Source organism: Haliotis rufescens, unplaced genomic scaffold (assembly GCF_023055435.1).
Source record: "Haliotis rufescens isolate VD_foot unplaced genomic scaffold, xgHalRufe1.0.p SCAF_18, whole genome shotgun sequence".
Lineage (NCBI taxonomy): Eukaryota > Metazoa > Mollusca > Gastropoda > Lepetellida > Haliotidae > Haliotis > Haliotis rufescens.
The window spans coordinates 20,259,165-20,272,183 of record NW_025963868.1 but is presented as its reverse complement, the minus strand read 5'-3'; the positions used below and the strand labels follow the sequence as shown (position 1 = coordinate 20,272,183).

Below are 13,019 nucleotides of genomic sequence, written 5' to 3'. Positions count from 1 at the left end.
AATTATTACATGAATTTCAGAATAAATAGTTTATTTTTTATTGTTCTCATTTATTGTACCTCTCACACAGTACACGGGTTGAGTGTCACACTTTTCAAAACCGAAGCAGTTCCTTCGGATTTAATATCAGTTGACCAATAAGAACACAACACAGCTTGAATACTTTCGGTGAAAATATAATGACACTGTCCCGAAGAAACCCCGACATTCTATCAAAACAATATGCTACTAATTCTGTTTGGTGTTTTCTAATATATATGTATAAACACCACTCTTGTATGTTTCAACAGTTTTAGCCATACCAAACTTCCTTCTTATGTATGACATAATTCATTCAGAAAATATCAGATTGTCACATTGTGCAGTATAGCGAAATCCCTTGTTCAGCAGTTTTGTAACCATTGTAATTCATGCAAATTCACATCCTGCTATGACGTCACATGCAGACTTCATACTGGGACTACTTTCCTTGACGACTCAAGGGTAAATGGGTCACAAGGAAAAGTAGGTTGTAATTAGAATAAAGGGAGGAGCTTATGGTGTATTTAAAAAATCGTAATAACTTAAGTCTCGCAAGCTCTCGATGGAAGATAGCGTTACTCGCGTGTGGTAAACGGGGGAGATAGTTCTAGTTTAATGCCTCCTGCGCAAAGTCAATTCGGATTTTTTTTATCCTTTCAAAGTTTTAAGATGAAAGGTTGATGAAAGTTTCAAAAACAGTATATAAGTACAATAAATCAGGAGGTAGTTGGCATACACGAGCGAAGTGTTGTATACATTGTTATACACATACACATATTGTCGACTGCTGGGAAAAGGAGACGATAACAGGCACTATTTTCAGAGGAGAAGACACCATGGATAAATGGCAGCATTTCCAGACATGTAAAAATCGTACCCCAGACGTGAACTATTTTAAGACTCACCTGCAGAGTTAAACATATCTACAAGCGTTAGCGGGAGATGATGTACTGCCGAACTATATTCGTCTGGATCATCGCGGAGGAATATCCTTTTTCCAAGGCGTTGAAATATATCCAGTGATGTTGTATTTAATATTCAAATTCTCGAAATGAGAAATATTCGGACGAATAAGATCTCTCTACATGCGTCACAGTATTGACTATAATAATTTTCATAAATAAATCAATGTTCATGTTTTCAGATTAAGATTTATAAAACTAAAACTCCATTCGGGATTTTATGGGTCTAAACAGTTGTATGTTGCAGTGCATGAAATGAACTAAATTCTTTAATACTAACGGCAGATTACAACCACTACACGTACCACTATGTCTACAACTTCATGTTTAATTTTAACACGAAGTTGAAGTTGTGTATTGAATAATATCTTATTTTCCTAACAAAAACACCCTTAATAAATAGTCGTCATAATTATCACCTCAAACCAACATCTGCAGCAAACGTGGCTCACATGTTGTAAAGTTCAACCTGTTCTACAACTGGTCAGCAACAATCAGTGCCACCATCATAAAAAATCAATAATCAGTGCCACCATCAATATTAGTCAGCAACAATCAGTGCCACCATCAATTCTAGTCAGCAATAATCAGTGACACCGTCAATTCTAGTTAGTAACAATTAGTGCCACCATCAATATCAGTCAGCAACAATCAGTGCCACCATCAATACCAGTCAGCAACAATCAGTGCCACCATCAATACTAGTCAGCAACAATCAGTGCCACCATCAATACTAGTCAGTAACAATCAGTGCCACCATCAATTCTAGTCAGCAACAATCAGTGCCACATTCAATGCTAGTCAGTAACAATTAGTGCCACCATCAAAACTAGTCAGTAACAATCAGTGCCACCATCAATACTAGTCAGCAACAATCAGTGCCACCATCAATACTTGTCAGCAACAATCAGTGCCACCATTAATACTTGTCAGCAACAATCACTGCCTCCATCAATGCCAGTCAGCAACAATCAGTGCCACCATCAAAACCTGTCAGCAACAATCAGTGCCATCGTCAATACCTGTCAGTAGCAATCAGTGCCACCATCAATACCAGTCAGCAACAAACAGTGCCACCATCAATTATAGTCAGTAACAATCAGTGCCACCATCAATACCAGTCAGCAACAATCAGTGCCACCATCAATACCAGTCAGTAATAATCAGTGCCACCATTAATACCAGTCAGTAACATTTTGTGCCACCATCAATACTAGTCAGCAACAATCAGTGCCACCGTCAATACTAGTCAGTAACAATCAGTGCCACCATCAATACTAGTCAGTAATAATCAGTGCCACCATCAATACCAGTCAGCAACAATCAGTGCCACCATCAATACCAGTCAGTAATAATCAGTGCCACCATTAATACCAGTCAGTAACATTTTGTGCCACCATCAATACTAGTCAGCAACAATCAGTGCCACCGTCAATACTAGTCAGTAACAATCAGTGCCACCATCCATACTACTCAATAATAATCAGTGCCACCATCAATACCAGTCAGCAACAATCAGTGCCACCATCAATACCAGTCAGTAATAATCAGTGCCACCATTAATACCAGTCAGTAACATTTTGTGCCACCATCAATACTAGTCAGCAACAATCAGTGCCACCGTCAATACTAGTCAGTAACAATCAGTGCCACCATCAATACTAGTCAGCAACAATCAGTGCCACCGTCAATACTAGTCAGTAACAATCAGTGCCACCATCAATACCAGCCAGTAATAATCAGTGCCACCACTAATACCAGTCAGTAACAAATTGTGCCACCGTTAATACTAGTCAGTAACAATCAGTGCCACCGTCAATACTAATCAGCATCAATCAGTGTCAACATCATCACTTGTAAGCTACTTTGACCACCAGTCTGCAGCAATGAGTGTCACTGTCACCACCAGTCTGCAGCAATGAGTGTCACTGTCACCACCAGTCTGCAGCAATGAGTGTCACTGTCACCACCAGTCTGCAGCAATGAGTGTCACTGTCACCACCAGTCTGCATCAATGAGTGTCACTATCACACTCAGTCAGCAATGAGTGTCACTGTCACCACCACTCAGCAGCAATGAGAGTCAGCAACAACTGGGATCACCATCAACACTAACACACCCTACAAACTGCCATTTTAAGCTGATACGGCACACTACCTGAACTTTTAAACTACTGTCATTGCTGATACTAGCAATATCCCTGCTACTACATAGGATAATTACGCGTTTAATCACAAACGTATCGGTGTTATGATGTTACGAGTTGTATGAATTACCATAATATATTTTATTATCATTAAGCTTTCTGATCATTGATACTGATACAGACTGATACTGTTTACAACACCCCATTTAATGTATTTAAATGGAAATAAAACGGAATTACAAAATTAAAAAGGACAGTTCAAACATCACATATATTTTCAACAATTTTACTCTTTTCTCTCAAAGGTAAAAAAATATCTAAAAGTATTTATATACAACTCATAGTTATAGTCTTACGTACATCTAAGAACATCGTGCAATGTATTGGGTTACCTTTGAAATGCAAAAGGAAAACAGAAAAAAAGGCATATGACTTATTGTCTTTTTATATATCAAAGATAACCAAAAAATATATTAACTTATGTCACTGGAAGCAGATTGTTTTTTGTCCATAATTGACAGGTGACGCTTTGTTGATAAAAATGTGACGAGGGAGGACTTAAAGATCGAGTCTCTCTTACAGACCACCGAGCATTTACACAGTAAAACAGTCACCTTCAATCCATTCCCATAACCCTTCTCAGCTCAGCAGCTCATACAACCCCTATTTAGCTCAGGAACTGCAGTCTCATGGGTTCATGTTTACAATTATATTTACAACTTTGTTCAGGGACTATATGACATTCCTCCAAAGACAAAATGTCTTCTTTTTCAAATAAATCCCTTTCAACGAATGTAAATGTAAACTCAACATCTACACGGAATTATTGTGACAAAAAGTACACTACTATCGTATCAATGACTTGCGGACTGACAACATTGTCACATCATTGTGAGGACACAGCCACGCACAGGTAATAGACAGGTGTCATACAGGTAGGGCACTCATTAAGATACTGCGTTTCATAGCTTCTTCTTTCGTTAGCGTTGTATACTTACACATGCCTGTCTCCGCCGGTCTGCTTGCATCCATGAACAGCTAATAACGTGCGGCAAAATTAAAAGAAATATTGTTAATTTCGAAAAAGATAAAAACAGGTTCATGTACGCTCTGGTGTTCTGACATATCTTATACTGTCGTCACTGTTCACTTGACAGTGGTCTAATAATTGAGTGTACATGTTGTATAAAACCATTGCACAGGTAGGCGCGATTGGAACCTATCCTTTACATTTCCAAACTTCTTTGATAATAAAGACATATGCCCTGGTGCTCTTACATATCTTGAACTGTCTTCATTATCACATTGACAAGTGGTCTTATAAGTGAATGTTTAAACAACTAAAGTCATATGTGTTCTCATATATATTAGTGCCAAAAGGATTGCCTTGACGAGTGGTCTAATAATAGAATATATTTTCAATTACAAATGTAAGCATAATTGGAAATTATCCCTGAAATTTTACGAAATATTGAAACTACAATCTCATGCTATGATGTATGCTAATTTTGTGAGTGGTGGGTGCTGCCGGTAGAGCAGGACATGCTTACCCTTACCGCGAGCGCCTGGCGTCATCCCTGGTTTTCAGTGATCCATTCATATAATTTTCATCCCTATTTTGCTCTTTTACCCTATGGAATTTATTTTGGCAGATATCGAGGCTGATTATTATCTGGCGTTGACGTTTCATATCTTAAACTGTCTTCACTTTTCCCTCGACAGTGGTCCAACAAATGTGCGCAGATTGTATGTGTAGGGGAGAGGACACCGGCATGACACCGGGGAATGTGATTCAGTCACATAGATACTACACACAGTATTCCTTGTTCTTAGTCTTATGTCAGTAATTTCATTCCGAGCAATCAATAACTGGATTTCAGTCACGTGACATGTCATTTTTCCCCCTCGATTTCATACTTAGGATTTCAGGGAAAACAATGGGAGTATGTTTTTAATACAGTTTTAGAAGATTTGTTCTCAATTTTCAAAGATTAAAAAAATGTTTGTTTTTCTGTACAGTTAAAGATCAACATGATGACAGGCATTCGTGTAGATGCATGCCTAGTGAGGTCATACCTTTTACAGAGATATGCGATAGATCTGTGCATTAATATTTATTTATATATATAAAGGATATAGGTGCTGATCTGAGCTGATAAAGTCGAATTCCATACTAGTTGGTTTGATGAGGATATAGTGGTTATAGCGTTCCATGCTATAGGCTTTGGTTCGATTCCCCAGATGGGAAAATGGGTGAAGCCCATTTCTGGTGACCCCCGCCGTGATATTGCTGGAAAAATTACTAAAAACGGCGGAAAATCATACTCACTCAAAATATTTCTTCAGGATGTAGGTTCTTAAATTATTTTTACCAAACATTTCTCGAATCGAATTTGATATTTAAGGTCTGCTTTCTTCTCATAAAATGTACTTTTTGTAATTTGAAACCATGGACATTTCGATCACAATTTCCGTTTCGTTAAAAAAATGTACGTGCCATGTTTTGCAAACAGGCACTGTCAAAGCAAACCCATTGTTGGTGTCCCCCATTAATGATATCGCTGAAATTGTGCTGAAGTGGGCTCTCACTCATCCACCCACAAATGTTTCCGTATGTGAACACCGCTGTCTCTGCATTGACGATACGTTTAAGCAGTTCAGCTCGTTTATGCACAAACATAATTGCACAATACATGAATAACGAAACATTATTTTAGTTTTAGTTTTTAGTTTAAGTGCAAAATTATTCGATACGAAAAATGTGCTTAATTCACTAATAGATGAGGGTATATTTGCAGAAAACTACGACATCATTTTAGCTTTCAATGACAATGAAACAATGAATTACGACATAAGTTTCAGTGAGTGAATTAAGACATATCTGTAGACTTAACATTATTCCTTGCAAGAATACTGAAATAGAGCATACAATGAGTAAAGTAAACAAGAAACCTACTCAAGTAGATAAACTTAACCTTTGACAAGAAACTCATGGACACCCTAGCTCTTTGCTCATGTTGTGACATATTTGCCTACATGTGACTAGCCATGATATGAGGTACCGTATGGCTGAAAATCACATTTTGACTTCTCATCATATATGAAAACTATAGTATCTGAGGACAACAAAAATACACTTCATGAGCATCAATTTTTGGCATCAAACATGTGGACTCATTTTCGGCAATGTCCCATATTCAGACGCATAGCTGTTTACGTAATGATTGCATTTTTTATATATAATGTCTTATTTAATGAAACTAGACATGTATGCTGAAATGTTTTGAATTAATGTTTTTATTACATTACGAACAAACTAGAGAAAAATAAGATATTTCTGTACAGTCCGCACACGGGCCTTTTTTGCGGAAATAGGTTGACGTCAAACGTCTTTCTTTATGACGTCAGAGCACAACTGTATCCTAGCACCCATAAGGTCCCTTTTCTTCTGGTGGGTCACATATGCTGTTGTACATATTTAGTGAGTGAGGGACTAAGTGAAGGAACAACGTTTCAGCTATAGCGCGGAGTATCAGCTTCATGGAGGATAGCTCTGTATCTATTTTGGCTGTAATAGAAAGAATAGTATCCATCTGCACGTAGTAATGATGATTGTTTAAAAAAGAGTCTTGCTTGTGTGTAGTAGTGAGTAGTGTGAGTAGGGTCAAACGCCATTTGAACAGTATTTCAGCCACGTGCGTTTAAGCTGGTCTGTCAGTCCATTACTGGTGTTCCCATCTGCTATATTGCTAGAATATATTTAAATGCGGCGTAAAACCAAACTCACTCACTCGGCGTTATTTGGAAGGGGCACAATGCGGTAAATGTCTGTCACATGTGAGATACCTACGAGAATGTTTCTGAAACACCAAAAATCATAATCACATTGAATGTGGGATTTACATCCACGATCAACGGGATCCTGAGGTTTAGAACACATACGTATGCGATGATCAACCATGATAATTCATGTAAGACGATGCATATGTAAGTTTATCATTTCAGGGATAAAAATATATGTTGTTGACATTTTTGCGATATTGTTTCCAGATCTAATAGTGTTTGCATTACATTTCAGAGCAGGATGAAAGCTGGACTGAGAATTACAAGAAGACAATAAACTGTTTTTAAAAGGTGAGAGCGCTAATAATTTTATACTGTGGAATAGAAAATATTTAAAAAGGATGACAAAGAGACATAAAAGGTCGATCTATCGGGAATTCGTGACATCTTTTATCGATAGCAACTTCTATCAAAGACTGCCTATCAAATATCTAGATCTATCAATACAAATTCAGAATGCGTCCCCAAATTATACCACGAATGTACAATGAACTACACGTGTTTGTGCCTCAAAACCTGACTGATGGCGACACCGCCAAACAGAAGAAAATGTCAATTAAACTGTGGTCCTCAAACAAACAACTTTTTGTGTAATACTTTTCTGAAATGTACAGTAATTATTTTTAAAACGATAAAAGGTAAATTATTTTCTTATTCTGACCTATCAACTAAGACTAACTTGTCAAAACTTAAGCAAACCGAGATGACGTTTTAAAATTCCTTGCATGAATAGCTTCCCATGAAAGGAGACAACCGCAGGTTTATGCATTTTTAACGTCATGAAACACTCGGCGTCATATACATCATGGTTACGCGCCTGAGGTTTTTCTTTGAAGTTAGACATAATTATCGCAGATACGACATGGGACATTTTATCACAGCATGACTGATAACATGACATTACCATACAACGAGGTGTCATTATAACCCTGGCATGGTTAGTTAAACATGTATATCATAGTGTGATTACTGAACAGGGAGGTGATATACGTGTCCACTGAATCGAGGGATTGGTGATAAAATGATATAAAAGGACAGAGATAGTTGTGTATTATCCAAGCGGGATCGGGTGTTGAAGTCGCGTTAAGAGCTCGCATTTGGTTGGCTACGACGGAGACTAGTTAATGATACATTCAGTTGGTGTTATCGTAATATTGAAAAGCTTACCTTATGTTGAACAACTATTGTAAAGTCAGAATCGACGTTGATTTTGACGTTTCATTATTGTGTCATAATTTTAGCGTCGCAGTGCGCTATATGTGAATGGAAAACAATGTGTGTGTGTGTGGTTTGGTGCTGTTGTGTGTATGTTGATGTGTGGATATGGAGGTGTGTGTATGAGTGTGTGTGTGAGAGAGAGGGTGTGTGTGAGTATGTGTATATCAGTGTGTGTGTGTGTGTGTGTGTGTGTGTGTGTGTGTGTGTGTGTGTGTGTGTGTGTGTGTGTGTGTGTGTGTGTGTGTGTGCTAATGAGATGGGAAGGGAGCTTGAAGGGGGGTCGGGTGGTCTTGCTTTGTGACTTTGTGTAATCGTGCCCGACGTCTAGGGACGTTGTTCATTATTTCAACCACTGGTTTGCCTCGGCTAGGTTCTGTTATGTTACAACTACAATCTAGATGGGGGACGTTTCATGTAGTCACTCTAACTTACCAGAGTCCAAGAAGTGTTTAATAGTCAAACATATGTGTGAATTGTTCATGTAGAATTTTTTAAAAGAACATGACTCATTAAGTATAGCCATCCGCTTGTCCAGATGCCTCCTTGTAAATTCCAATACATGCATGCACAGTATAGTGTGATGTAATAATGTTTGATGTGCCGGCTTGTCACGTTACAGTTGACTGTTTACACTTCGAGTGTCCCATACCAAAATATGATGGCACCCACAAGGTATATCTGATTGTCACGCACAAATATTTAACCGAAAATGACTTTTTGTAAACTCTCCTACACCCCGTGGTTGACACGTGAATCCCTTCACGTTGTTGCAGGTCATGGAACAAGGAACATCTATATCACATAAAACCGGGATAAAATGATGAGTTTGCATCAACTTACATTTTTTTTTTCAAGATTAGAATGAATGTATTGCCAGCTTTGTAACATATACATGTATGTTTTAACCCTGTCTGTGACCCCAATTGACGTCTCGCGCATGTGTGACCTTATACAGGATACACTGTATTCCTCAGAATTAAAATGATTAAATAAATGTCAAAACTGCGTAACGAAATTGCTTGTTGCCTTGCTATAAAACTATAATCTCACGACAGTTGTGAGACGAGACAATTTGACATGGTAAACCGAAGTACAGATTCAAGGGACGATATCGAAGAATTTTTATTCTCCATTTGAGGGATATATGATTAAGTACGTTGATTTGCATGCTACCGTGCTATTTTGTTTCATTGCAATGGTCAGTGTTTGATCAGTGGTCAAGCAATGTATCAAAGTAGGACATTATTACTCTATGTGGTTAATTTCAAATTCAATTTGTATATTTCATAAAGAAAAGTGAAATGAGTATGCTTTCATCATTGTGACTTTGGTCTTGGGGTTTTCAGTTAAATTTAATTCTGTCCCAAACGTGGCGTCTTTGTTCTTTCATTAAGTGTCAGTTTGGATGAAAATGATTGAGTGGATTTCAATTGACTGCCACAAAGACAGCAAATATCAGCGTCAATCGACACTGATAACTCCAATCCGGTTTGTCCAGCTATATCACAGCAGCCTGGATACACTGGATTCCACACAAACCGGTGACTGATGGTATGAACAACATCGTCGCCGTCGGATCACGATGAAACGCGAACAGCCAGGTTACTCTTTCCTAGTTTCATAATGAAGACGTACGTGCGTGGCACCGATATTGACTACAACTGACCATTACTGACCTATACCGATCTTGACTGATGAAGTGAACCAAAATCAAGATATGGCTGAGTTATAGTCAATAGTCCTATGTTTACCTTCGCTTCGTGGTGTGCACGAGCTAACCTGCGTTTGCATGTCATGTGACCAGTGCACGTGCAGGGAGATTTTCTTAATCTGCACGTGCAAACACATGCTTTGTACAGTGGAGTGGTGTAGAACAGGTGGCATGACACGTGCATATAGTGACTGAAGGGTTAGCAAATATCTGGATGGTTTTGGACAAGGGCCGAGGAGAGATAAGGGTTCAGATTGGCCCACTGGAAACGTCACATTGTAAAATACATATGTAACTGACATATTTTATATGAAACATAATATGTTCAATTGGTTGATAACCAGCTGTTTTCCTTCAATGCTTGCAAGTTGTCGACTTCTGACATGATCAAGAGCACAAAATAAACAAATTATAATGGCCGATTGTGTAAAACTTGATACGAGCTCATCGAACTATGATCAAAATCAGCTTTGGTCAAAAGACTTGCTGTTGTTCAAAGATAAGAAAAAGACGTATCCTCCAAACTTAAAAACATCCGCCTTCTGGACACAATTTAGCATGTGGCATGCCATATTTGGTATTTGCATTGTTATTTCATGTATGTAAACAGTCAAACATTTACTAAAACATATGTATATGCACTATTTTAATTCTCTATCTATTCCTTTTTATATGAATATAAGCATAATACCTACTTCAACCCTATTCATTGATTGAAAAAATATCTATTGAAGCTGATTTTAATGAAATGGTTTTCTTGAAATCAAATCTATTTTTAAGTAATGTCCAAGTTTGTGCTGTAATTTACATTATTGTCAATCAAATGAACATGCCTTTGTGAAGTAAACAAGCCCAACCTGGTATAATACTGCTGTATTAGGAAGCAAATGTGTTAACTTAAGGAAATTTAAAAGCCATATACTTTTCTATCTGTTACAGTCAGTCTAATGTTTGTACATAAGAAACAAGAAAAAGAAAAGAATAAAGAATCAAGAATCAAGTTAGAATTTCATGCTGTAATAAAAAAACATCTATTGCTACACTTTGACTTGTGTGTTAAATTCAAATAACACTGTATAACATTGTAGAACAATGTAAGTATATGTGATTGTACTGATGATAGAACACTATATTTACATGTGAACGTAACAGTAAATAAATGAATTAACTGGTGTCAATATAAGCATGCTTAACGTCTCTCTTACCTCAGGTTGGTGAACCATCTTTAATTTTGTCATCTGAAAATACAAAGAAACAGTTTAATGGACATACCATAATATGATAAGTTGTGGATATTGTCTCCATATTGACGTCGTCAGATTGCCGTAGTATTGCCTTGGAGACGTACCAGTGGTATTGTCGCTGACATATTGCCGTAGTATTGCCTTGGAGAGGTACCAGTGGTATTGTCGTCGTCTTATTGCCGTGGTATTGCCTTGGAGACGTACCAGTGGTATTGTCGTCGTCATATTGCCGTTGTATTGCCTTGGAGACGGACCAGTGGGATTGTCGCTGACACATTGCCGTGGTATTGCCTTGGAGACGTACCAGTGGTATTGTCGCTGACATATTGCCGTGGTATTGCCTTGGAGACGTACCAGTGGTATTGTCGTCGTCATATTGCCGTGGTATTGCCTTGGAGACGTACCAGTGGTATTGTAGTCGTCATATTGCCGTGGTATTGCTTACAAGACACACGAGTGGTATTGTCGTCGTCATTTTGCCGTGGTATTGCTTACAAGACACACGAGTGGTATTGTCGTCGTCATATTCCCGTGGTATTGCTTACAAGACACACGAGTGGTATTGTCGTCGTCATATTGCCGTGGTATTGCCTTCAAGATACACGAGTGGTATTGTCGTCGTCATATTGCCGTGGTATTGCCTTCAAGATACACGAGTAGTATTGTCGTCGTCATTTTGCCGTGGTATTGCTTACAAGACACAGGAGTGGTATTGTCGTCGTCATATTGATGTGGCATTCAAGACAAACCCCAGGAAAAGCTATCGTTTTATACCCCTGAATGTATCACAAGGGTGTTAAGTGTGAGGCAATGCTTCAGTATAGTTTACTTTTTTCAATGTATAAGACAAACTACAACCCTATTCATAGAATTGAAAAAAATTTTAATCTGATTTAAATGAAATGGTATTTTAGAAATCATTAAAAAATATATTTTGATCATATATTGCTTCATTTCGACTTGCGTGTCAAAGTAAGAAAGCACAGAATTATCGCAGTACAAACTAACAACCCTGCTGGAGTGATACTGGCAGCGTTATAATGGATACATTATAGGTTTTCTATCCATCCCCCGCACAGCGTAATAAAGGGGAAATAAGGTTTGCTATCAGTCCCCAGTATAGCGAGGAGGCACTGCATTTTATCAATACAATGGGTTGCATCCACTATGTTTTACAGGTCTACAAAGCAAAACATCAGTCGCTCTATCTGTAATTTGTTCTGTTTGAGTAATTACAAGTTGGAAGGCAGTTTGCTATAATTACGAAAGCCGTCCCCTTTCTCATTCACAATTCAGCAAGGGCTGCCGATTGATTTTCTCATTCCGAATTTACATCGGAATAATTCGGCCATTTCCGTTCACCTCCGGAAACAACCGAGAAACTGTGAACGACAAGGCAGCAATGTATCAGCCCAGAGTAGGCTCTTCCGTGCTGATTGCGTAAGGGCTAGGCTGTTTAGAGATGCACATTATATTCAAACCACATAAAATAGCATACTGAACATAACGGTGATTATGTTTGAGTTCTTTGTTGTTTTAGAGTTACCTGCCCTAGTCATTTCGCGACTTGGATAAAGTCACTGTATCGGCTCGAAATCATATTATTTTAACTATTAGTGAAATATTTAGGGTTTTTTATATTAGTCTACAGGTACAACATTTTATAGTTGTACTGGATGAAGAAAAGCTAGTCATATTCCGACTGGTACATGTGCACAAAAATGTGATGTTGCTTTCCCTAGGTGAAGGTCATTTGATAATGCTGAGACATTCATTCAGCCGCATGTCAACCTTCTCGTGACTGCCTCGCATGTGCGCCGTGCCTGTCATCTTCAGTTATCGCTACCACACGTTACACGCAGACGCTGTGGCAG

The 13,019-nt window shown here is 38.2% G+C and overlaps 2 protein-coding genes across 7 annotated transcripts in view; one reads left to right on the top strand and one right to left on the bottom strand.

Annotated features, from left to right (window-relative positions):
* The window catches only part of LOC124148000, a 261,572-nt gene that overhangs the window by 100,070 nt on the left and 148,483 nt on the right, over positions 1-13,019 (top strand). For all 3 annotated transcript variants that reach the window (XM_046518913.2, XM_046518914.2, XM_046518915.2), the window contains one exon: positions 7,208-7,263. The gene's annotated coding sequence lies outside the window, so the exon portion shown is untranslated. The remainder of the gene's footprint in view (positions 1-7,207; positions 7,264-13,019) is intronic.
* The window catches only part of LOC124147998, a 434,301-nt gene that overhangs the window by 371,786 nt on the left and 49,496 nt on the right, over positions 1-13,019 (bottom strand). For 3 of the 4 annotated variants that reach the window (XM_048398395.1, XM_048398387.1, XM_048398385.1), the window contains exon 2: positions 11,107-11,139. The gene's annotated coding sequence lies outside the window, so the exon portion shown is untranslated. Of the gene's footprint in view, positions 1-11,106; positions 11,745-13,019 lie in introns of those variants that run through there. The other variant, XM_048398386.1, reaches the window with a different exon arrangement.